The sequence below is a fragment of the Dermacentor andersoni genome, chromosome 3, assembly GCF_023375885.2.
Source record: "Dermacentor andersoni chromosome 3, qqDerAnde1_hic_scaffold, whole genome shotgun sequence".
Taxonomy (NCBI): domain Eukaryota; kingdom Metazoa; phylum Arthropoda; class Arachnida; order Ixodida; family Ixodidae; genus Dermacentor; species Dermacentor andersoni.
Window position 1 is genome coordinate 153793829 of NC_092816.1, and position 27911 is coordinate 153821739.

Sequence of the window (27911 nt, forward strand, 5' to 3'; positions counted from 1 at the left end):
ATAACACTGTTGCGCAAAGTGACGAAGGGACAGGACTTAAGAGAGAAAAACAATGCACGACACCTGAGTGCAAATTAACAACTGTTTTATTTTTCGGAAAATGCGACCTTCATATAGCCTACTTGCATGTGCAGGGATGCTCTTCCCAGTCTACCCACGTCATCTATTGTCAATCATTAAGCTAATCTCTTTCCTGAGTGATATAGACGGCACATGAGGTTATCTTGATGCAGGCTTGCATGACTTCTCTTTTTCTTTAGTTACTACATTTCAGCAAGATCACCGTCCTGTGGAAGATGCGCCTGCACATGCATGAAGCGCAATGTATGGCAAGGTCTCCGGGTGTTTGTAAAAGACTGCAGTTGCATCGATGTTCGCACAGTCAATCATTTACGCACCTGCCTGTTTGGCCCACGTAATCAGCCCCACGTGTCAAAGGTATCTTGTAAACCACATCTATCGCGTATTCAACCAATTCCTTTAACATGGTTTATAGTGCCTGCATCAAGGGTATTCCTTTCGCTGGAAATTCCGTTTACTATTGAGCACATTCCCTTTAGCTTTTGTCTTGCTGTGAGGACCACTCGTTCGCTCAGTTTAGCTGAGCGAACCAGCACAGCAAAAGATGAGAACAAACGCAGCGTTCAGTGGGACATGTAAAAAGTGGCAAGTGGTAAGAGGCACGAGAAGGAAAGCGGAGAGGAAGGTGCAGCAGAACCATTAGGCAGAAAGCAGAGGAGTGTCTGGCGAAAGCGTGAGAAGAAAAGCGAAGTGCAGTGACTGTAACTACGAGATGGTGCCAGAGCAGCACGTAATGTCTGGGAGGTTTGTTGGCGGTGACTTCTGTAAATCACGCCCACGCGTGACCCATGCGCTGGCTCACGCGATCTCCAGATTAGCAAGGCATTGTCGCCACACTGCACTCCATTTGCAACATGCCACAATATACCGATTGTCTATGTCAGTGAAATGACATTTATAGAGCCGTGCTCAAATTTTGTATTGGGGGGTATCGTAATCGTCTGTGATATTTTTCTGTCAATTGCATGTGCTCTGAAGTAATAAACATTGCAGAAGCATTGCTGGTCGCTTATTCTCTTCTGCATTTCAATATAGGTATTGTATCAAAGCAGATTCCTTGCTTTGTACTCGTTTGTTTCCAGGGCTATCTCTGCACATTTTACACTTTATGAAGAGGGCAGGCTAGGGGACAGCATAGAAGTTATATCAGTGCTCCACGTATTGAAATTATTCTCTTTGTATCTGCTGTAATTTAAAGTATGCAAATGCTCCTTATGCAATTTTTTTGCATATGTGACGACACGGCAAAGCACCTTCTCTGCCGCTGCCCAACTGTCGAATATCTGTACACGTGTACTTATGGGATAGCGTTTCCCTTTCTCTCACGCGGGCCATACCGCGATCACGTCACCCTCGCCAACTATGTGTATATAATCGCTGGCCGCCAAGTTGTGGTGTGTTTTTTATCCTTATATTCGTTGGCTGTCATTCTGCCGCGTTAAGTTGCCGACATGCAATAAAGCATGCTTCAAGTTCAGTCTGCCTCTTCGTTCCCTGAAGCCCTGGAACGCGACACCAACCTTTCACGCTAATAATGTGTTCTGTAAGCTGCTAAGCTGTAAGCTTAGTAGTTCCTTGCAGCACTGCGGAAGCTCAAGATGTGTTAATCCGCGCCGCACCGTCTCCTCGGTGTCTTCATTCCATCCTGTCGGCATATGCTCCATAGTTGGAGGATTGACGCAAAAAATATTTTGACGCCATAACCATAAGCTTTGTTTACGTGCATGCGACAGCAGAACTTCGCTTCACCTGCACACTTTCCCTCCATTTACCTTGCAGCCTCCTCAGTAAGCAGCAAGTATGAAGGCCCTCATAAATGTTCACTTGCGGTAAAGCGTCTGCTTGGTATCTACGTACTATAATGAAAGCAGTTTAGGAAGCTATCTAAAGCTCTATGTTACTGACTGCAGCATTCATCATGGGCGCGAAGTGGGTGTTACGACAGAAAGCCTGCATGTAAATACAAGGAAATGTGCTAGAATGCTGATCATAAGTTTTATAGGTGTATTCTTTAAAACCACAATTACATACAGGAATGACATGACACTGATCATAACTTAAAGCAGCAGTTCATTACAGATGGGATACACATATATGGGCACATGAAGATGATGCTCAGTTAAGTGTGCCAGTTGCAAGCTTGACTTGAAATGATGGTCACTTTTCAGATACAAGTGGCATGATGGATGACATATGATAATCAATGCCTGTTACTTCCTTATTCCCACGATGATCAGTTGCATAATACTTGTGCCCAGATAAAATAACGCATCTCTGAATCAGAGATGTCACATCCCATCTGACCTATGCAACTTTGCCACATGAAATAGGAAACTCATTGACATAATCAGTTACAGATTGTGCCAAAGTGTTATGCTGTTTCATGCAGTTTTGTCTTTAATGAGCATTTGGGTAATGTGAAAAATAGTACCCTCATGTTCTAAATGTTGTGTATACTACATGACAATTCTATTATTTTTCCGTGATCAGAGGAGGCTTTCGTGTCAATATATAAATTGGGAGTTTTTTGACAACAGATATGTGAGAGGTACTTGCATGTGAACAAGCGTATGCAGCCTCCCAAAGGCAAGAACGCTGACGAAAGTATCTTTTAGCCATATTGGCACAAAACTTTCCCATAGGCGTTTTTTTTTTCCATAAAAGCCAACCACACATCTCTTGATCTAGCAGATTTATCTTTTATGCGATAAGTCTGTGCTGTTTTCCTTACAAGTCCTTTTACATGTGTCCACAAAACATAGCTCCTTCATTACGTTTATTTTTTCTACAACTTTCACGTTTTTTTAACAGTTCATTGTGAATTTTTGGAAGCTCTTCATACAGCAGCCATTCTTTCTTCGAAAACTTCTTTGCAACGAGGCTCTAAAGTTGTTGATAGACTATTCAAGTAGATTTTTTTAGTCTAACAATTAGTAGCCTTGCAATAAAAACTTATCCTTTGTCCCCAATAGTTAGCCTTTTGCACTAGTTGGCAAAGATGTAGTACCTAAATATATCGAAATAAATGTTGCTACTACAAATACTTACGTCGTCGTGTCACTATTCAATATACTTACTCTTTTTGTTCAATTTGTGTTTCAAAAAAATTAACATTCGCCCACCTCTACTTCTTATACAATGCACAAAGATGCGCCCAAGCCATAGTTGTGCTTTCTGAAGTCTTACTTTGCTGCATATAATAGTGGCAAACAGCAGCTTTTCAGAGAGATGTTGATTTTCTTGTTTTGTGTATTTTATTCTTCTGCCAAAAGTATAGTGAATTGATAATTATATCACACACAAATACACAGCTTCTCAATGGAACAGACTTTTATTTGATACACATGAATTCGCAACCTGTTCATCTAGATTTCAAGATTATGCTGATTGTGGTCAGACTCTAGTATATATAGAAGCATGTCTACGATGTGGCCTGAGGGTACATGTGCACTGTTACTGTAAAGCTAGTTATAGTTCTCACAGCAATGCACCAAGTAAGGTTGTTGTTTAATTACTATAAAAAAGACAAGCATTAGCTAGGCTCTAAGGGCGACAAATATGACTTGTGAAATTCACCAAGCATGCACACAGAATATAATATGACTACATGCCATGTGCTAGATAGTATTTCAAGTGATTAAGAGAATGATATATGGGCTGTTGGGTTAATCTGGTGTATTTGTCGAGTTAAAACACAGGGTGTGAAGTTAACTTCAACATGTCTAAGTATTTACGAAATTGGTGACGTGGCAGTGAGACTCCCTGGGGAAGCGATACCTCAGTTGTACTAATGGTATGGCGTGACTATATAATTTCATCATTACTTGTTTACAAATATGACGGTGATTTAGAACCTATGAAATATCACAACAGCAAGGCCGGGCATCCATCCTTACTGCTCAGAGGCTTACAGAATTACAAACAGTTATGCTTTAAAGCACATTGTGGTAACAAATATATGCCATGATCATTTCAGTGGAATGGAAAGAGGTGATTGAGCACAGCCACGCTATTGTACCATTCGTGAAGGAATACAGAAGAGCCTGTTGGCTAATATATGCTAATAGAGTGAACAAGTAGCTGTGATTTGCAAGATTATTTTACTCCACTGAGAATGATTCAGTAAGCTTCGTGCAACTGTAAGCAATACGAAAACGAGTGAAAGATTATTTGTAATATATAAATTTGTATGGCAGATGAGAATGTGCACCCAATTTTCCACTATGCATCTTTTTCTATCTTATGTTCAGCACAGCATGTGAGTCACTATGGCTTCTTAACTGCAAATTTCTGCTTTCCGTTTCACAGTGCTTATGGGGCTATCTGCATTCGTTTGACTACTTATGAAGTAACTGGATAATAAAACACGTCCGCATTGCAGATTTACACAGAACATATTGTGAATTCGTCACAAAGCTCCACCCAAGAAACTGTCTGTTGGTTATGAAAAGAAAATATGGCAACAAACATTCGCCTACTTTCTTGTGCTGCCCTGCACATGATGCTACTGAACTAATGTCTACAATGCAGGCATTCTGTTCTTTCGTTAGGGGTAGGTACGAGTTTCACTGACACAATGAACATGCATTCACTACCTACTAGCTACTGCATGTTGGAATTGGTGTTACAGCTGGCGTGGCAAATGTTCTCCCCAATTTGTGTCTTGTTCCCCATACGAGCTAGCATTTAATTTCATTGTCGTGTGACTGTTTAAGCAGTTACTGATTAAGAAATGCAAATATAAAACGACTTACTAAGTCAACCATTTCGCATGCAACATCACTGCACTCATTGCAAGGCTTATTAGAGAGTTTTAGATCAGGGGGATGCAATCGTTGGAGCCCCAAGTACTAGGGGGCCTTAACGCTTGCGTCCCCTTAATCTAAATCATTATAATCGCTTGATAATCTTGGTTTGCTTTGAGATGAAATACAGGTACTGTGCACCTGTTCGTTAACCTACGCACTTCTTTTTCTTTTTAATGTGGCTGTGCATTAGCTAGCTAGGTTGTCACTGCATGAATCACATTTGGGCCCTGCCGAACTCAATCAAATAAGATTACTTTTCCATAGCTCAATGACTTTCTGCGCCCTGTGCAAGCTTCTTTTTTATCTAGAGAAAGGAATAAAAAGAGAATGTATGCGTAAATGATGTTGACAACAGCAAACGGTCTCAAGACAATCATCCTTGACCGTCACCATTGCTGAGAGAGGAAGCACGCCTGTATTCACTCTGACCAGAAGCTATACATTGTTTAAGTGCTTATAGAGGTACGTATAAATAGTGAAGAGGCAGCAGCTTCGCCACCCAGGCATTTGTGCATGCGCATTGCTGCCTTGTGTGCCCCCGTAAAACTTTCTCGTCTCTTAAGGCATGAATGAGATAACACTACTTCTATTTGCAGGGACGTTTTAGCACCAACAAGAAATGAAAACATTACGTGATTTCACGCCTATATGGGGTGTCTTTTCAGCAATATGAATTAATATTTGTTTTCAGGCAAACATTCTTCTCTTGAAAACATTTCTGACAAGCATCTCTGCCTGAAGAACTAACTATGATATGTACATATCCCTTTTATGTCTACCATAATTGTAATCAATTGCTTAAGACGTACTGATGGGCTAGTTGGTTAGTCATGATGTAATATGGCCGCGCACTTTGAAACAATGAAAAAACATAGAATGAACAAATACTAGCTCTCTGTGTGTGTGTTGCACAGCGCTACTCTACGTTCATTTTGTGTTACTTTACTGTTTAGAAGTGCACTGCCATATTATATCGTGTAATCAATTGTAGGCTCACTGCTAACTTGACAGCTACTAAAGAAACCTCAGCAGCAAAGTGCAACTAAATCAACAAGCCGTTGAAGATTCAAACGCGTGCTCGGTGATGAAGTGACTTGTCAATCAACACATCCGTATTCCTAGATAATACAACCATCTGTATAGGAGTACGTTAACAGATAACGCTGCAGCACTTAAGCGTGCTACGCTCATGCTACGACAGATCCCTTGTTCATTGGCTTAGATACACCTGTGTGTTCGTGTACGCACGTTTTTGCAAGCTGTTACGTACAGGGTCTGGCCCCGTGCATGAAAGGAATATGCATCGGCTGGTGGCAGAAAACAGACTTATTTTATTTTCTACAAAAGATGCAGACGAGAGGCATGTGTTCGAGGGGGAAACTCGGCCCTGTTTGGTGGTCAAGACGCTGCGGATGATGGAGAATTCTTGGAACTCAACTCGGGCCGGGGTCACTTCCTGTTTCTTCTACATTAGTGCTTCGTCCAGCCAACGAGCGGTGGTGCGTCGCTTTTACACAACACTTTTCTCCCTTCTCAGATGGAGTCGCCGCAGCGATCCGGATGGCGTCGTTCCCGCTGCAGGCATGACTCTGCAATCGTGTCTGTCTCGGTCTCAGGGGCAATGCCAATCTCTGGTTTGGTCACTGATGATTGCGAAGGCTCCAGCGTTCCTGAGAGAGTGGCCTCCGACGATGTGGAGTTATCTGCTTTTACCCTAAGCAGAAATGGGAGCGGTACACTGCACGCGGTTAGCGTACAGCCCTTTCCTGTGTCGCCAAATCTTCTATGGAGTGTCTCAAAGCGCCGGGCTTGATGCGGTCACATTGTCATCGCACTAAACCACGATCTGTGGCCTAGCGTTTCCAGAACCGTTTCCTCCGTCCACGCCTGGCTCCCTCTGAAGTTTCGAAAGAAAACTGCTTGTCCGACAGCGAGTACTCTCGGCTGTGTCCCTGTTGCAGTTGGTATAGGTTTTGTTCGCTTATCCTTGGGGCTGAATGCGCGTGAGAGCTGTATCCAACTCACGCCCGAACATAAGTGCAGCTGGCATTTCTTCCGTTGATGTGCAGACAGTGGTGTGTTGCTTTAGCAAGAATTGGGCCAGCCTACACTCGAATGTTCCGTCCTTGTTTTCGGCTAATGCTTGTTCCGTTTCAAAAGCCATGCTTTCTGCTTGGCCATTCGTTGTAGGATAATGCAGTGCGCTTGTTACATGGGTCACCCCATTCTTTTTTAGGAAGCTCTCAACTTCTACTCAAGCGAAGGATGGTCCGTTATCTGTCACAAGCTTTTCGGAGAGCCCAAAAGCTGTGAAAAGGTTCCGGGGTTTCTCAATCAGTGTGGCAGACTGTGTATTGCGCATGGAGCACACTTCCAACCATTTGCTGTATGCGTACACAACAATTAGCAGCATTCTGCCTTCTACGCGACCAATGAAGAATGCGTGAACTATGTCCCAAAGCGTTCTTGCGCGTTCCCATTTGGGAACTGGTGCCCTCGCTAGTGTCCTGTGGTGTTTACAACAAGTTGCACAGTTTTAGCGAGCCGTTCGATATCTGCGTCAATGCCTGGCCACCAAAAGTACCGTCTTGCGCAAGCCTTCATGGCCACAATTACGCGGTGGTTTGCAGGTGCGAGTTTAAGATGGTAATTTCACGCCTTTGTTGGAGTTACCATCCGGGAGCCTCTAACAAGGCACCCTTCCTGTACTGAGAGCTCCGTCTCCAGTTACTGGCACGATGAAAACTGTTCTTTTTGCAGTTTATGAAATTCGCCATTTGAGACAGCCTCCAGCACTTGGGACAAAACTGAGACCTCTTGAGTCATTCGTGCTAGTTGTCGCGGTGAAAGCTGGAAGCTGGGCATGGTAGCCAACGTGAGCACGCCTTCCGGGCGATAAGGCTCATCAACTTGTGCCCGTAGTGGAAGTCCGCTTAAAGCGTCCGCAATTTAGTGCAGTAGGCCAGGCCTGTACACCAACTTGTAATCGTACGTTGCTAGTTTAAGGCACCATCGCGCCATCCTTGATGAAAGGACCCGGGGTACTTGCTTCGTTTTCACTCATGATTCTAATCACCGGCTTGTGATCTGTTATTATGGTCACATGCCGGACAACTATGTACTTATGAAAATTACTGATGCCGTAGATTACTGCTACACTTTCTTTGTTGAGCTGGAAGCAGTTCTTTTCGGCACTTCCCAGTGCTCATGAACCGAATGCAATGGGTGCCTCTCGGCAAATAGCGTCTTCCTGGGCGAGGATGGCACCAACGCCGTACGGCGATGCGTCCACGTGCAAAAGAAGGGGCTTGATTTCGTCGTAGTGAGCGAGCACTGTATATGCACAGATGATCTCCTTAAGCACCTCGAAAGCGGCTTGATTGATGCTTGCTCTTCCACTTCCTGCACGTGTTTTTCTCTAGGAGTCTATACATTTCCACCGCGACCATCGCTCTGTTCTCCAAAAAGCACTCGTCAAATGAAATAAGGCCCAGAAAAGCACTTAGGCGTGTCTTGTCAGATTGTTTGGGTGCTTTAAGTATAGCCTCACTCTTTTTCTCGGTGCTGTGAACACCATTGGTGTCACATCGATGTCCCAGAAACTCAACTGACGTAATTTAAAACCTGAACTTTTCCTTCTTGGGGCGCAGGCCTTTCTCAGTTAGCCTCGACAGAACCTCATTCAGACGCTGTGCGTGCTCACTTGCACTATTCCCGTTTACAATGATGTCGTCAAGCTAAACACTCACCCCTGGAATTCCAGGTAACATTGTCTCCATCATGGACTGGAAGATAGCTGGTGCAGCTCAAATTCAGAACGGAAGGCGTCCCACCTTGAATAGTCGTTTTTTGGAATTCGCTGTGAGCAGTGCTGATGTTTCTTCGTCAACTTTTAGTTGTTGATTTGCTTAATAAAGATACAACACTGAAAAGAGATTTCCACCATGTACGTTTGCGAACACTTCATCTGTAGATGGTAGCGGGCACGATGCCTTTTTCGCTGCTGTATTAACAGTACTCCTGTAATCACCACAGACACTGAGTGTACCGTCGGTCTTCCGTACAAGTACTAATGGGGTTGCACATTTGGTATGCTGCGTTGGTTTTAGGATGGCTTGGCGCTGCAGACGATCAAGCCGTGTTTCATAAGCGCTTGCAGCGCCACTGAAATCGGATGAGCCTTGCAAAACACCTTGCAAAACAGGTGAACTAAATGACACGTATAGCTGCCAATGTCTTCCTTGAAGACATCTGGGTGTCATCCCAGGACCTCTGTAATCTCTGGTGCTGGCTCTCCAACGTGGTTGAACCCCTTCACCTGAATGTGAAGTGCCGAAAACCAATCTCGTCCTAGGAGGTTGCAGCCGGTGCCCTTCATAAACAACAACGGCAGGAGATAGTCCTTTGATCTCATCCTCACACGAACTTGTGCGGAACCCAAGATGCATAATTCTTCACCTGACCATGTGCGCAAATCGAGCGCCTCGCTTGAAATCCACGGAGTGTTTTTCTTCCACGTTATGTAGTCCCATGTCCTCGCTTATCAGGGAGCACGCAGCACCTGTGGCCCCCTCAATCTTGTCTGGCTTTCCCTCCACTCTCAAGTCCACGAGGAACTTGGGGCAGAGTGTTTGTACACTCACTGTGTGAAGCTTGCAGCAGGACTCACCGACAGATAGTGAGCTGACACTGTGTGCCCGTTGCTGCTTGTTGTCGGAGCGTGGTTCCGTGTTTTTCTTTTTCTTCGAGATGCAGGCACGCTCGACGTGACCTTTCTTGGGGCAGAAACTCTCTTGAATTTGTCGGCTGTCTTGAATTTGCATGTTTCAGGGTCGTGCAAGCCGTCGCATCGATAGCAGCGTCGTACTGACGTATGCTTGCCTCCAGGCTTTATTTGCGACGTCCTGTATTTCCCCTGAGTTCCCTTGATTCCTCGTTGATGCGTTGACGCACTTTCCGCTGACAGGGCTAAGTCCGGAGCGCGTTGAAATGTCAGGCCTTTTTCTGCGAACAACCTCTCCGGGAGATGTTCATTCCAGACCCCGCGAACGAACCTGTCCCGGGGCATCACATCTTGGGGCCACATAGTTGAGTTCACTGCTGAAGCGGTCGTTTGGGTGTCAGGTGACGTCGCGGTTATTATAGCTGAAGGCAGCGCTCCAAAGCTGCAGTCGGCTGTCAAGGTACTGAGGGCCGCAGCCCAGATGCTGATTGACTCGTCTGGCCGTTTGTCGTGTTTTTGAAACACGTACCGGCCCTAAAGCTCGGATGTCCTGTTCTCGAAGTGCCACTTGAGAAGTGCCACTAATTCATTGAAGTTGACTTCTCCCGGGATCTTCGGCACTATCAGCGCGCACACAGTGTTCGAAAGTGTCGGCTTCCCAAACCATGAGGAGAAGTGCCCGCTTCTTCGCTTCGTCGCTGACATCCCTCACCCCGAAGTAATAGTCGAGGCGCTGGATCCACGATTCCCAAGATTTGGCCGAGAAAGGCTCCACAGCCCCGTGTATTTGTCCTGTAGCCATGGCCTTAACTTCGAAAACTTATCCGCTTCGCAATTCCTACCTTGGCGCTAGTGTTACGTACGGTGTCTGGCCCCATCCGTGAAAGGAGTGCGCATCGGTTGGTGGCAGAAAACAGACTGAGTTTATTTTCTACAAAAGACGAAGGCGAGAGCTGCATGTGTTCGAGGGGGCAAACTCTCGGTCCATGTCCGGTAGCCCAGACGCTGAGGGCGACAGAGGATTCTCAGAACTCGACTCGGGATGGGGTCGCTTCCTGTTCCTTCCGCGCTGGTGCTTCGTCCAGCCGAGGAGCGGTGGTGCGTCGCTTCAACACAACACAAGCTTTCGCTAGCGCTGGTACAAAAAGTGCGCCATTGCGGCGGACACGACCGAGCACGTATTGATGTATGTTGTCGCAACATTATGCGTTAGCAATAAAAAAAGCGGCACAGGTAAGATGACTGCACAGTGTTCCAAAGGTGGGTCACCGCATCACTTATGCAGCACAGAATGTGACAGTGCAAGGGTCATGTTTTCGCCACGACGCGGAAGCGTCAACCTACGTCGAGAAAAACATGCCAGTCTCGTCTGTTGTTGGCTATAGTTGCCGACTTCGAACAGCTTTGCTCTGCGTACTGCCGAACGTTTGCTAGCTTTCAACAGGCGTCGCGTCCCCATATCGAAGTGCGGATGCCGGCGCATGCGAACCACTGGAGTTAACTAATAAAAAATAACTAATAAGAGAGCAAACGTAAGAACAAAATCCTGGCACAGCGCGAAATTTTGCTGGTCGCCAGCACACGAGACTGCTATCTCACTGTTGCGTGTTGCCAGTCGCTGATTACCTATTTGGACAACCAGAGGGTGCATGCGAACCGCACCGCATCATACACTTTCAGCGTAACTGCAATTTTGTGAACGATCGCGACGACGGCCCGCTTTTCAAGAAACAACCGCGTGCGGTGCGGCTTGCGGCGATAGGCGGCTCGAGCGTAAATCGGCCCTTAGTCGGATCCGGCAGTGTTTATATGTAATTACGTTCGACGTATCTGGTTGGTTTTACAATATTCCATGTTCGGATACGTCGAGCATAAGCTCGCTGACCAGCTAAATACACGTTTTCTCTCGCGCGAGCGCTTATTCTGTTTGTGTTGCATATCATGCCTGTTTCGGAGCATCGCGTGCAGATCGGCGTGCTCGTCGTTCCCGCAACAACTGCCGCATCTGCTTCCATGACGTCGACGTGTGCTTTCACAGCAACAAAAAACTCCTTATATTCGGAACCCTTCAATTGGATGGTATGACAACGTCTGCTCATCGGAAATAGAGCAACGCTGTAACTACGCTTCACTACCTATCTACTAAATGATTGGTGGAAATGCGTTTCTGTAGCCGCATTTTACGTTTACGATCTTTCCATCCTTCCCATAGTACCATTTTTCATATCGGCGAGAACAGGGTTCCCATGCTAGTACTGAACAAGGTTTAGACGCCGTACGATGATCCGAATTCAAGCATGCCATCCAAAGCAGGTGCTGCCGTGGCACATTCTCTATCAGATTCTTTAATGCGCGCCGGGCTTCGTCACCTCGATGACGCTCTCCAATTCGAATGTTGACATTTTAAAACCTTTGAAAAGGTGAACGGTAGCCCTTTCTTTCCGTAAGTTGAACGCACTCTTTGAGACGATCCGATGCCGTCAGGAACTTTGGGGTGACGTATCCGTCTACGAGGGCATCGCGAGAATAGTTTGACGTGTGCTGCAAAATGTACGTCAACACATTTTGACGCCATAAGGCCGCCTCCAGGATCAATTCTTAGAAGGCGCACACTTTCTCAAATAAGAACACATTATTAGGTGTAGATGAACTTATTTGATTTGATTTGATTTGATTTGATTTATTGATTTCCATTTACACACACACACATGTACAGAGGAGTGGTAAATGGAGGTGGATGAGGGAAAAAAGCCGCACAGACGCGGCTTGAGGTAACCTCACCCCCTTAGGTACAATATGGCTGCATGGGGCAACACATCAAGCGCCATATAAATTACATTTATATAGTGGCCATAAAACATTGCAGTTTTACAATATATGAAAAGCAGTGAAATATTTCCGCAATAATGCAAAACACACTGCAGCATTGAAATAAATAAATGATATACACTTAAGAGGAACATAACATACATTATTAATCGTTAACAAACGTGCTCTAAAGAGGTGAAAGCAATAGAGTTTTAAATTCTGACAGTGATAAATCCTGTAAATTGTAGCCTGTTCTGTCATATGAATTCAGTAATCTTGGAAGTTGTTACAAAACATTTGACAACCGTAGTTAGTTCTAGAGCGCGGAACCTTCCATACTCCAGGTGTACGAGTTCAATAACGGTATGAATTGACGGATAGGTTTGGAAGTTCTACAAGCAAAGTATTGTTACGTTTGGCATTAAAGTAATACTCGCGTAATAGTCTGCAGTTATAGATGGCAGTAGCAATGGCAGTAGCAATGTTGTGTTTCTTGAACAGGTTTTCAGTATAGGCGGCAAACGGTACGTTTACGATGACACGTATTATTTTCTTCTGCATACAAAACTTACTCAAGTTACATTCAGTTGTGGTGCCCCATACAAGATGCCCATAATGTATATAAGACACGAATATGGCATTATAATTGCATAATTTTACAGAGACCGGTAAAGTATATCTGTAGCGATTCAAAACACCTGTTATGCGGCTAAGTTATTGGAGTACAAAGCTTACATGGTCGTCCCAATGCATAGCACTCGTGAAGTGTACCCCTAACACTTTTGCAGAAAGAGCAAGTTCTATATTTGTGGATCTATACGCTAATGTTAGATCTTGAGGAAGAAGACTCATGCCTTTGGTATGAAAAATTACGGCCTTTGTTTTCGCCGTATTTACTTTTAAACAGTTCTCAGTGGACCAATAGGATAGGCTGCACAAGAAATCATTTGACATAATTAAATTGGTGCAAGAACCGGAGGAGATGAAAACACTTGTGTCATCTGCGTAAATTATAAATTTCGCCTTTTAGTAGATGGAAGCAATATCGTTAGCATATAAGTTAACTAGCAACGGGCCCAAAATGCTACCCTGTGGGACGCCACAAAATATTTCTTTGGTTACCGATGTATTGTCGCCTACAGAAACAAACTGGCGTCTCTTATTAAAATAAGATTTTAGTAATTGAAGTGGAATGCCTCTAATCCCATATTTTTCTAGTTTGTAGAATAAAATGTTGTGAATAATATGATCAAAGGCCTGTGTAAAGTCGACAAATATGCCTATTGTTAATAGCTTATGTTCGAAGTTCTGCAATATAAATTCTTTTTGATCGAGAAGAGCTAATTCAGCCGACCTGTTTTTACGAAAACCATATTGAGCATTTGAAATTATCTTATATTTTTCACAGAACGAAGATAACTGACTTAGAATAATTTTTTCAAGACCTTTTGAAAAAAACAGAGGATCCAGATCGGGCGATAACGTATTATATCTATTTTGTTACCCTTCTTAAGTAATACTACTACCTTAGCAACCTTCATATTTTCTGGAAATACGCCTGTAGAAAGGCACAAATTATGATTATGTGTCACAGTAGAGGCCATATCATATGTAACAAATTTTATAGGTTGAATCTGTAGACCATCGGCATCGCGGCTGCGAGATGTTTTGAGTCTTAGGTATACAGAACATACATCCGAAGGCATGAGTGGCTGAAAAAAATATTGTGTTTGAGTTTGGAGTAATGTGCACATAGTGCGGCATGGGATGATTGAGGTCAACGTCTCTGTGTAAAAAATAATCATTGAAGGCGTTTGCCAAATCTTCCTTTACCAACAATCTACCGTTTAAACTAATTTGTTCAATTGGATCACTCCTCTGATTTCTATTCATAAGAGCATTTAGTCTATTCCATAGTTTCTTTGAGTCATTCATACAAGACGAAAACATCTGCAGAAAATAAGCATGACGTGCTTTCTGTAGCTCTTTGCTTAATTTGTTACGAAACATTTTAAATGTTTTTAAGTCCTGAGGCTCTCGAGTTTTGATAAATTTGGCCAATAGTTTGTCACGCTTCTTCATTTTTTTACAAAGCGCATTCGTTAACCATGGCTTTCTGGGGCATTTTTTTTCTCCTGTTAACTTTGTAAATAAAACGTTTTTTATACACGGTAACAAACCTGCTAAGAAAAATACTGTACGCTGATTCAGCACCATGTTCCTGTAAAACGTCATCCCAGTTAATTTGCTTCAACTCTGTTTGAAAAAATGTTAGGGTATCGTCGGTTACTTTCTGGAAGGTTCCGCTTGTGTCTCTGTGCGAGGTGCTAGCTATTCTAGTTTTGACAAACATGCAAATAGGCATATGGTCACTTATAGCACTACTCAAAACAGCACTTATAATACACTGAGGAGAGTAATTCTTTATAAACAAATCAAGCGTAGTTTCCGTATTTTCTGTTGTTCTAGTGCTGGAATGAATTGCATTTATACAACCATTTGAAATGAATACCCTTTCAAAATCGGACCGGCGTACTGTATCCGCGTCAATGTTTGCATTAAAATCTCCAATAATTACGTTCAGGCGGCTTTCATTAGCAAATGATAACAGTTCATCAAAAAATTCAATAAAATGGGCAAGAACACCATCAGGATGGCAGGAGCATACAGCAAAGAAGTCTCTCTGAATGAACACATAGCACTTTGTAATCACTCGTTGTACGCGAAAAATTAGGAAGTATATCACAAGGTATATGGTCAGACACTAATAGGGACACACCTCCCCCGCGTCTTGTTAACCTATTAAGGTAAAATGTTTTCATGTGCGGAAGCTCAAAAATGTGACTGTCATTCGTATACCAAGTTTCGCTTATCATAACAACGTCACACAGCTTATCTATCCCCACAAAGAAGCTTTCCAGTTCTTCTGTTTTGCTAGAAACGGAGTGAGCGTTAATATGAACACAACTAATTCCCTTTTGTTCAGCTTCTATGTGGGCAAACCATTCTTGTTTAGAAAGCGACCCTAAGTAATTCATGGTGCTGAAAAAAAATAAGATCAACAGCAAGGAACATCAGCGAGAAATACTAAGTAAGAGTCGAAAGCTCATCCTCGTCCTTAATGACTACAGCCTGGGCACCATTCTCTTTGCGTAGAAGCACATGTCATTTCGCGTGCCATACATACTAATACCCAGAATGTTTTGCCACTTCCTTAGCAGCAGCCAGAAGCTTTCTAGATCGAGTTGCCATGTTCTCGGCAATGAAAACTTTCATCGAACTATCTCTGAGCGATCGTTTCTGAGCAAGCCAGGCATTTCGCAGTTCCTGACGCGCGAAGCGCACAATAATGCCACGGGTCCTGCCCGACCTAGCTGGCAGCCTGTGTATAGCCACAACGTCCTGCTCCGATAAACATTCGATGTTAAGTTGTTGTGCTATTCCGTTCACCTGAGATAAGTTCTCGCCCTCAGTCTCAGGAACTTCATAAATTTCTAGGTTCAGGCGCCTGCTGTGCCATTCAAGGGCGTCAATGCCACCCCGAAGCTTACTAAGGTGCTCAGAGGCTCGAGCCCCTTCCATCTTTACCACCCTACGCTTCACATTGTTGATGTCTTTTTCGTGACAGTCCAGACGTCTCTTAATTTCATCAAACTTATCAGACAGCATTTCGATAGGTTGCTCAATGCCACTTACTTTACTTGGCAAGACCAAAAGCAAATTAAGCTTCTTATCCAATTCTACCAACTTCATCATGATTTCCGGATCTTTTACCTGACCCTGTACAGACACAGCAGTTTTGCCTGCTTTCTCTTGACATGTCTCACACTTCCAATTTTTATTGAAGTCTCCTCGTTTAGCCTCATTCACTCCCGAACACTGACCAACATTAAAAAGAAATCCGCAGTCAGAGCACGTCAGAACTGAGTCATGCTCGCCGATAACTAAACGGCACGTGCAACATCGGGACGTTGTAGGCAGCTTTTACGTACAACCACAATCACCAGCACATGTAAGAAATGGTAGAGCTACAGTGGCTAAAACGCATTAAGGATCAACGCAGACAATCAGTTTGGCAGCAGACACAAGCAAGCAGTTTGGCAGCGGCAGCAGCGGAGCGCAAATATAGGAAGGTTCAAATTACAGAGATAGACCAACCTGTAAAAAAGAAGCACCGTTCAAACTTTCGTGCACGATGTGCTCCACCGCTGCAGCCAAAATGACGGGAGACGCCCCCCGCTGAGCTGGCCGCGTTATGTAGTCGTGCTGTCTATTAACGCAAATGAGCGTTTTGTTGAAAACGGAGTCTAAAGAATCTTTACATTTCCCTTTGTCTAGAAATTACAAATATTTCATATTCGAATGAATAACCGAAGTGTTTTTTTCTTCAAATATCCCTATTCGACTCAATTCAAAAATTTCTCTGTTCGCACGCCTCCAATTCATTTATTTCTGATACTGCCCCACTCTGCTGACAGCAGTGCCAGAGATAATAAAGAAAAGTATACAAAGTGTTACAATGAGGCGTACATGCTCTTAATAAATATGTCCGGCATCTTACATAAAAAATATACATTTTACAAACGTACGCATGGTCCACACCCGCAAACGAGGCGTGGCAGTAGCTTTCAAATGACAGACCGCATGACAATGGCGACGCTGTCAAAACTTTGTCTCCAACTTCTTACAAGCGGACAACATGGCCGTGTTTGTGAGGCATTAAATCAACCGGCTGTATTCGCGAATATTAAACAAGAAAAAAGAAAGGCTCGAAATGTGTCGTTGATTATGGGGTGTTTCGCTGAGGTATAGTCGTTTTTCTAACGAGCCGACCGCGACTGTAAGAAGGATACATATAAGAGACGCAGAAAACGATGACGAAGACGACGGGCCAAAGTCCACACAGGAGCTTTGAAATTTTCGGCTCGCCTAAGGTAGCTGAATGAAATCCTAAGCATCTCAAAGAAAGAGGCCTCAGTCACATTTTTGAAGTAAACTTATGGTACCGGCTAGGACAGTGAAACGGGGCCACATGATCTGTATAAATTGTGCCGACAAGCCTAGACCATTTATTCTGAATTTCCTCTACTATAACAAAAAATTTATTGTGGTGCAGTATTGTTTCACTTGAAAAGGATGACCCGTTTGAATATGTCACCGCTATGAAAAGGCATCTTCAAATAACAGGTCAAATTTTTGGCATCACGGGAATTAATTCAAAGCTCAAGGTCACAGTGTACTTCTAGACTAGGACCGCTTACTAAAATGTGGACAAGGTTCAATGAAGTGTGGGACGCTTGATAAATAGCAGATAACCTGTCGGACGGAGTTAATTTTAGTCCGGAGCAGCAAAGAGAAGTAGAGTTCTCTCTGACTGCGCAAGAGTAGCCGGCATTAACCAATCGCCGTACCTCATCAATAAAAGTACTCAACTTCATCGTTGGCACGACGAAGATTCCTACCGGGTTTTTAAGCGGAATGCGAAAGCTTCACCAGCACCAGAGAAAAAATTGCAAGATGACAATATGCGGCGCGATGAACTCGTACTGACAGTGAAAGGTCGCATGTATTGTGTTCTGCTCGAATATGTTCCTGGAGGCGACAGAACTTGCTGTCGCTTAAATTTCCTCAACCTTTAAAAGTGATGACCAGCAGCCGAAAGGAACGTCGCTTGAGCCAACCTTTTGAAGAGGGCGACTTGCCTACGTCAGAGCAGCAACTGCTTTCCTTAGCATCCTTTTTATTTTCGTGTAGCTCGCTCTCCCTCACCTTCAATGCGGGAGGAGAAATAGAATTCGCCGAGGCTAAGTGTCACGGACAACTGGTGTCACATGACTCAGAAAAATTAAGAACGTGCAGGCGCATACCCACCCATTAGCACGTTTCGGCACACGTTTTTACGCTGCCCTATCCCAAGGAACGGCCTCTGAGAAGAGGCCAGAGACATACCCGATACGAGAAAATGGAGGTAAATCACTAAGGAAGGCTTTGTCTGTAAAAGGAAGCAGGCAAATATATAGCGAGTGCGCACAGCTGTACATGAACCAAAGCGAGCACTTGCTACATGCGAGTCCGCGCGATTGCTGCATTCAATGAAGCTTCTTGTAGGGCGCGTTGGTTCGTACTGTGAGGAAATAAATGTACTGCGCAAAATTCAACACAAGGACGTAGGAAGGGCCTGTATTTAGGTGAAATGTTGGGCGTACAGCCCCAGAGCACGAAAGGCGCTGTTGCCATATGATTCTGCGCAGTCTGAATCAAGAGGGGGATCGTTAAAATTTGCCTGGGATCTGTTCTCAGGAAATCGTGCCCACATGCAATGTAGAGTACTTTAATGACCAGGTACGGCGATTGGTTAATGCTGGCTACCCTTGCGCAGTCGTAACGGCAATTGCAGAGGTTCTTCTACGTGAAACAAAAGCAGCCCATTAGAGGGTGAACACCGGGCGGCTAAGTCGGAGTGGTCCAGAAATGTTGCCATACATCGCCTAACCCACAACCTGGAAAAGGTAGCGAGAAAGCACAATGTGCCGATCGTTCTTTCTGCCCCGCGCCAGCTGGCTGGGCTTTGCCTCAGAATCTCTTGTGAAAAAAATAAAGGAACCCGGAGGTTGCAGCAAAAAGCACGTTCGGGGGTAGGTGAAATGCCCGGTTGGCGTTGTCAACGAGATTTCGCTACCTTGTGGAAAATCTTATGTAGGGCAAAGCGGACGTTGTGTTAACGATCGTGCAAGGGAACATGAACGTTCAATTAAAAATAAAGCGAATGCGCATTTACCTGCGCACGGTCAAGCTTGCATGTGTATTCAGGATTTTCGAAGAATAACATCACCCTCAAGCCCTCCGTACAGATGGTTACCCAGCGAAGCTGAAACTTGCGGCCCGGTGTTTATCACTGCATTAATTCTGACTGTTCATTAAACGACGGCTTCTTAGCCGGATCCTCGGTACGCAGTTGCTGCTTGTGCTGGGCTGCACGAACCTGTTCGTGTGCCCGGGCTGCAGCATCGGCACGGCGTAGACGAGCTCGCTCCCGGTTCTGCTCCCGGCGTTGCTGATCGAGAGCTGCCTGCCCCTCAGGAGTACGCATGACGCGTGTCCTACCCATTTCGGAGCCGGGAAGAAACGGCTGCGCGCGCGCTCACGTCACTACGCTATGACGTCACTACTGGTGTGCCCATCGCGCATCTCTCAATTCTCTTTTATTTTTCGGGCATGCGCATGAGGTTGTGGCGGCGGAGTTTTCGGCGTACAGGCGACACACGGACAGACGAATCGGCTAGCCATATACAGCTGCGCGGTCGAAGATCTTGGGTAAAAGTCAAGCTACCAACGCCGGGGAGCTGATGGAAGCTTTCCGTATACTTCTTAGAGGGAAGGCTTGCGTAAGCGACACATCTTTTTCCTTAATGGATAGTGAGAACTCTTTTTTGCACGGCTTGCTCTAATCTGTGGCTCTGACAATGTATGTGCTCCGCGCATGTGCGACTAAGGACATATATTGACGAGCGACGAAGAATATAGGTAGTTGAACGTTAGCGCTTGTCCGTGTCGATTACTGCGTCCTTGTGTTGAATTTCGCGCAGTACATTTATTCCTTCGCATTGCTGCATCGCCATCACTAAGTGCGCTTATACACGCAGCATACAACGCGAAAATATGCCTTTACATCTTATCCTATAAACAAATGATTTTTTCGAGCAAGAATCCCGTTCGGCCGACCACGTCGCGGCGTGCGCACTAAGGGTCCGTTTATTTCATTTTATCCGGACTGTACAGCGTTTTTCTGTTTTCTTTGCGCACGACAATTTATTTGGCAGTGAAAAACTTTCCTCGCTTCTAAAGCGATTATATAGGGGCGCTATTCTGGACATTCCGCCATTTTCTCCGATGCGTGACGCAGACGCGACGCGAATAAAATGGCGCTGATTTTGCTTCGTAACGTGACGCCAACTTGACGTTTTGCCTAAGAAACTGAAATGAATGCACTGAACCTAAGGTTCTTGCTAAAGCAAAACAGTTTTCCTCCGCTGTAAAAATAAAGCAGCTAGCTCGAAGCGCATGATTATTCCGTTGAAAACGCTTCTCGCTTCCATTGTCTGCTGCGTACAAGCCGTCGTCTGCTGCATTAGCTCGGATGCATGTCCCCGGAAAATGGAATGAGTCATCGTATGTTGGCGCCAATGCACTTGTTTTCTTCCTTGAGACAACATACGTGACCTACCAGTGGTGATGCGCGCACGTTCTAGGCCACGCTATCGCTATCGTGAGACGTGACTCAGCCCGACTCGGCTGACTCACCGATAGCGGCCGAATATCAGCGATAGCGTTGCGCGAGCCAGAGATATCCACTAGCGCGACGCAAGCGCCGGTGCTGCTATCTCTTGTTCACTTCGCTGGTTACTCGCACCGCGGGAGGAAACTTCAAGGCGCCACCTTGCGTACATTTCTTTTTTATAAATTAGGAAGACGCCGTTGTCATAACTTTTCATTGTGCGAAAAGGCATTAATCTTGATTACAATACAAATGCAGCAGTGAAATGTGGACAGCATTGCTGAAAGTTTGCTATGTTCAACCAATATTATTTCGTATAAACGCTTTCTTTTAAAAAATGATGGCCCCAAACAGAAATGCCAACACCACCCGAGAGCGATGCAAATACTATGAGCACGCGTTATGAACAATAGATTTTCATGGCGCCAAACGACGGAGAAAATGTGGCGATACACATTCCTTTTGGCTGTCGTTGCATATGGCTGCTCATTAGCATAATTAGCGTGGCTCGTCGCACCAAAAATTATGGCGGAAAATCTCAGCAATGGCGGCCCAGCACAACGTCACGCATCGTCAAAATGAAGTTTACGAAACAGTCCTTCCTGTGAGGCTCCTCACGGGATATTCCTTCAGCCAATCAGCAAGCTGGCATGGCGCATATCTTGGATCGCCACCACGTATTCACGAAATTGCAGGTGCATTGCACTGGCTTCTGTACGCTACCGCTTACATTCTTTTTGAAGCGCTAACGTCGCAATATAAAATTTGCCGCTCGACGTCACGTTTCGTCATCTTGATGAAAACACAAAATTGCATTTTGCAAAACTTCCGCTTTCCGGCACAAATTTCAAAGCTGTGACCTCTCGACAGCCAATCAGAGAGTAAAAATGGCGGATAATAGCGGCCGTGCAGCTCCATACGTGTCGAGAATAGCGCCTTAGTTGTCCAGGAGGGCGCCTGCGCGGTGGTCTACCTGAGCGCCGGCAGCCAAGCAAAGCGGAGCGCACTGTGTTATCCCTGATGCCACGTCAACGGCGCGCTTCCGGTAGATGGCGCGATCGTATGCCATCACCGCCACTATTGAATGGAATGCAGCAAGGGAACTTTAAGTTAAGAAAATACAGTGGTGAAATACACACATTTTTTTTTCAGAAACTAACCGCTCTGTTTCCGAAAACGCGCGTGATGGCTGGATGCTAGAAGATACAAGGTGACCAAGGTGGTGCCGTTGAAATAACTGTTTATTTTTCCAAGAGCAATAAAACATACTTCATTATGTAGTAGAAAATAACGCTTGCTAATAGTTATGTCTATCGCTCATTGATTTCTGTCGGAAGAGAAATATAGATTGCATTCCGTAGTCATATGTGCAACTTTTCAATGACAAACTGGTAAAATCATTCATAAGGAAGATTTTTGACTGAAGAGTGAATTCAAGGCTTTTGAGGACAATTTATAGCCACCAACACCAGATGTAGCATTTCTCGAATACTGAAACTGTGGGTTGTCTGCTTTTAACAGTGAAGACTAAACAACGTACTACGGTACATTAATATTGCGATTTTTGTTAAAGTACCACAGCCTAGCAATTCTATTTTAGGGCCTGCTTTACTGTTTTCTCAAGAACCCGCGTGACCTTAGTAAATACCAAGAATACTGTCGACGCGCACTGCAGTCTTGACATTTCTTTCAAGGTGTTCTTGTATATTCTTTCTGTATGTAAGTGCACAGGTTGACCTCTGTGATTAAAGAGAAACCTTTATTTCCGCGCTCCTCGGAAGCTAGGGTGTATATAAGTTCTCAATGCGCACGAGTTAGCATGTACCAAAACCCTTCTCATATCTGAGTTTTGCTCTATTCTTGAAGAGAAATGATGTCACTCATTTTATTTTTCGCTGGCCTCATATTCTATTGTGCAGCAGAATCAGATCTACCTGATAACGACGAGTGCAGCAATAGCTCACTGATCGACCCATGGTTGGTGAGTCAAACAATAAGTACCGTATGCAAGGAGCCTTTATTATAATGTCAGCGTCACCAGATAGCTTAAATCCAACGCACACCGATGGTCACTGCTTAGATTATTGCTACAGGCCATGTCATGCGTCAGCCGAACCCATATTATGCTAAAAAATTATAATGATGTGTGCATTTATTTTGGCGTCACCGTAAGTGTTCCTCCCCTTGTAAGAATCGGCCATTGTAAGAGAACAAAGATAATCTGTTCGTCGTATTGTATGAGTTGCGTCTTTGCACTTGCAACTTCATTGTTCACCGACACGTTTCGCCACATTAAAGGCACACTTAGCATCGCACGTGCTGTGCATCTTTAGGACATCTTAAGCTTCCTTTTCGCTGCGCTATTGAGGGCTTTTGCCATTCAATAGTAGCAAACGCTGCCAATGAGTGTCTGGTATGGAGCCAATCTACACTGAGGGCTGTGTTCTCGGTGATGCTGCTATTGGCCCATTCACATCCTATTATACGAGGCGTTTATACGATTTGGCAAGCGCACCAGCAAAATTCAATACTGACCTATACAGAACCCAGAGCAGCCCCGCAACCTTCATTAGAAGTAGTGATGAAGAAAAAATTGCAGTTTCGTCCGAAAGGCGAACCACCGATTGCGATAGAAAATTAGTAGTTAGCTATACTCATTAAGGATAGTAGTTCTACCGGCCCTATAAACTTGTAAACATTCGCTTACTAAATAAATTAAAGATGGTATGATCTGTAAGCACGACTGAACGAATACGTAGAAAGGAACAGTCACACAGCGACACCGCTGTCCTTATGTGTTTGTTTCTACGTCCTCGTTCAGTCGCGTTTACTTATTATATCATGGATTCAAACCAACTAGCGCGCCAACGTGTTTTAACTATATTAACAAGCATGGTGTCACGCGCGCACAGGTAAACATGAAGACATCTCGCTCGATGAGCGCGCAAACTCGCTGTCAAAATGCTGGAGGGACCAATCGCGGCAGCAGCTGCGACCGAATGGAGCTTCGCGCATCTCTCGCTTCAACGCGAACAAAACGTCGAAATCACAGCGCATTAGAAGCTATTGGCACCACGCGCACTCTGCACATATCGCAGATCGCTTTGAAAATGGTGCTCGCGCGGGCGCGCACTTGGCGACGTCGCAGATCGATTTCGAGATAGGACGCCCGCACGGCCGCGCCGTAAGCAGCAGCCGCTGGAGGAAAAGTTTGAGGACTCTTAAACTTCGCCGTCAAGAGTGGAACACGATAGCGTTCCACACCACGCAGACGCATGAGTCCTCGCAAGCAGCACGCCACACATCGCAGGAGACGCTTTTCCACCAGACGCGCTACGGCGCAGCGATCACGTAAGAGGCGTCCCGCATCGGACGCTGCACCTAGGAATTGCGCTGTGAGCGGAAAGAGGAACCGCGTCGCCTAAACATGAGGGTTCGAGCGACGCACGCTGGTAGTTGGAAGGGGAGAGAGCGAGAAAACGTATTAAAAGCAAGGGTATTGGGCCATCCTCGCACCGGTCCCTGCACGGCCCCAATGCGCTCAAACGCGACGAAGGGGAGAAGCGGGCGAGTGGCGCGCCAACTGTCGGGGCAGCGCCGTACATTGCAGGAGGGGTCTTCTGTGTTTGCCCCAAGATGGCTCTGCGTGTGCGTCAAGCGCAGAAGAAATGTAGCGGCGTATCCAGCTTTTCTGGACATGAGGGTTTAGTTCGCGTGAGTGCCACCACGTGGCGTACTAACCTTAAACTTTTCAAACTTCCCGCGGTGACGCGTGATGACGTCAACCAAACCAAAAAAATAAAATAAAAGCTATCCCTGCGTATTGAACTTCGCCACAATGCTTGTCCCGCCGGCATTATCAGTGTTCTTGATCAAGCGTATTCGCTCATCGCCTAGAAATTGCTCGTCATCCTAAGAGCGTTTAGTCGCGACGAGCAATGGTTTATTCTGGGCTTCTGATGCGGTTCTTTCTCTTTCTTTTTTTTTCTTTTCATTTTATTTTTCTTTGTTTTTTCATTCTACGGAGTAAAGAAGCTAGCCTAATCGTCAGGAGCACTTCGGGGCAGCCTTTCTTCAGTCGGCACACATTGTTAACGTCCGAACATCGCACAGCGTCTACTAGAGACGCCGTCGTGGACGGATTTTGATTTTCCCCTATCGAATTCATTAAGGTGCACACAATTATTTCACTAGCGACTTTGGAATGCGCACTCATGGGCTACCACCGCAGCTGTAAATCTGGATGTGCTTAAGTATTAAGACATATACATGGAAAAGTTGGTTTTTCACCTTGACACAAAAGTCACGATACAAGAGTTGAGCAAACTGTCCCTGTGTCGTCGCAGGGTGTGAGACCGGGTTAGTTGGTATTCTATGCTAAAGTTACTAGCGCAGGAGAGGACACGGGACACTAAAGAGGCGACAAGGATAAGCGCAAACATCCAACTAGGCCCTTGTCCTTGTAGCGTCTTTAGTGTTCCCTGTCCACTCTTGCGCTAGTCACTTCAATTTGCGTCGTCGTCCGTTAGCATGCTATGGCCGAAGCTGCTCGCAATATTACGTCACATTTACGGGCCACCAGGCCAGGTACACCCTTGGGTACGACATATACAGTACTTGCAGTTAGTTTCCAAAGTAGTCTCCTATAGCGGTTATCCTCGTGCGTGAAGCAAGAACGATATTTAAAATTATTGTGCAGTAATATATGCGGGATGTGTATGTTCTCCACATTCTCTACCATGTTGCCGTTCCGCCTTTATTATATAGCCGCAATGTAGACTAGCAGCTATCGAACGCCATAAAGGCTATCCACATACTCAAAGACCTCGCGCAGAACTCCTGACACTTAGTTGTATTCAAGAGTTGTGCGACTGCACAGGACATCCTTAACGAATGTTACATAACACGTTATGAGGTTTTACTTGGCAAAACCACGATTTAATTATGATGCACGCCGTAGTGGAGGATTCGGGAATAATTTAGACCACTTGGGATTTTTTTACGTGCGCCTAAACCTAAGTACGCGGGTTTTCGCATTTCACACCCATTGAAATACGGCTGCCGTGGTTGGGATTCGATCCCAATACCTCGTGATTAGCAGCCGAACCCAATAAAAGCTAAGCAACTACGGAGGGGAAGGAATGTTGGCAGTAGGAGGAAGGTGACAGCCGGCACCTGAGACAATTTGTTCCCATCCTCATTGCGCGAGAATCGGTACTATCTGTCGAAGAATGACACCGTAGAATGCACTGTATTCAATGTGATGGAGTCCGCGTCCAATATTTCAGACGCGAATCGTACTGTAACTACTGACGACCAGGCATCTCGCTAATACGTGCAGTCGCTTGACAGCTGCCGAGCGCTGGCGTCGGCCACAGGACCTACTTGACCTTTGTTCAACACTTGCCGACATTCTCGCCTTATTTCGCACCATTGCGTTTCAACTGAACTGCTTCAACAGCCAATTTATTTGCGCCAAAATTTGGCCACCCTGTCAACGTTATGGTTTTTTATTTTTAAGTCATCTTTTATATTTAGGCTAATGCTGTCCTGAAATTTCTTGCTGTTTCACTTTTCCCGAAATTCCTGCGTTTTTGTGGGCCCTTGTTCCTATTTTGGAGGATTTTTAGTAGACGTGGAAACCATTGCGTGGCCCCCTGACCAAGCTGCTCAAAAAGTAATTTTATATCCCTGAGGTCTTGTGCAAGCTTCTGCCTTCTTGCCGTTCATCAACCTCCTGGTTTCCCTGTCAACTGTATCCCATTTTGACGACTCCGATCCCACGGAAGTTGGCAACGATATAGTGTCCACGGGATTAAAGCCAGTTAAATCAATTCTGCTGTGGATACGACAGGCGCTTTTGCTCACTGTGAACGGAAATATTGCGTTAATGAGCGCCATTCCTAAGCATTTAAATTGACAGTGAAAACATTATGCGAATCCCATGTATGTGCGAATCGATGTAAGCAAAGCTTTCTGTGTTTGTTGTCATTGCCATACGTAATCTCCACAGAGTAGAGAGGCACTTTCTAATGAAATGCTGTTAATGTTTGCCTGATTACGCCTGCCATTGTGATGCAAATAAACGGGCCTTCAACTCTTTTTCTCAGAAATAAATGCTGAATGAAATGCTGGCGTGATTCTAAACAAGATCAACAAGCGCCGTGGTGCTCGATCTTATGACGTCCATATTCGTAAGCTTATATTCGTGAATTGTTTTTTTTTTTGGGGGGGGGGGCGATGTGCTCTTGTACCTTAGAAATGTCCCTTGGACGTCTCTTATGTGCTCGTTTGTATTCTCAAGTACGCAATGAAAACTCTCATCGCTGCAACTTCATGATGTCCTGGTGGCAGGCCACCATGGCGTGTCGCGCAAGTATGACTACGCTGATTCATTTGGGTTGGCATATACTATATTGTGCGTCATACTTCGCCACATTCATTTTTCAAACTATGCCAGAGCTCGAAAAGGGCGGCCAACTCACTAGGTCCATTTCCTCTGTTTACTTCCGCAAAATGTGTGTTTATCGCTGTGGTTACCAAATACGCCCAGCAGTATGCTACGACTCAAGTCTTTCTGGCGGCTGAGCAACTGAAGTCGCAGGCTTTATTCAACATGGCGTCGACGTTCAATATGGCTATCCTCAATTACTTTTCGCGGACTTCGCTCACCGCCTTCTCTCCAGTGTCATCTCTTACACTACTCGCTCCTGCTAGACACAACACAAACACGCAACGACCTTAATGAAGTATCAATTACACGCTAGTTGACACGCTGTCGATGTATATTTCCGCTGAGCACCGGGATTGGACCGTGGTCCTGTCTATGGTGACATTGTCCGTCTCCAGCCTCGCTCAACAACACCGCTCGTTACTCATCACGTTTTTCTTTTTTTTTTCGGCAAGAGCATAGTGTATTTTCTCTGAATGTGCTTTCGGCTTTAGGCGTGACCTTGCACGCCCGCTTATTCTGTTACGTTGACGGCGACCGTTGTCGTCAGGCTGCCGCCTCATTCTGAGCTTTGCAGTCACCAGAGAGCACAGAAAGCTGTCTTCACAAACAAAGCCACCGGGATTCGAGCCCATCTCCCAAATGCACCATCTTGCATTTGGGAGATGGGCACGCTAACCATTACGCTACCACCTGCCTCCACCAATTTCAGTTTATCTGCCTTCCCACTCCACGTTTTTGCCGCAGACGCAGGCAGAACGGATG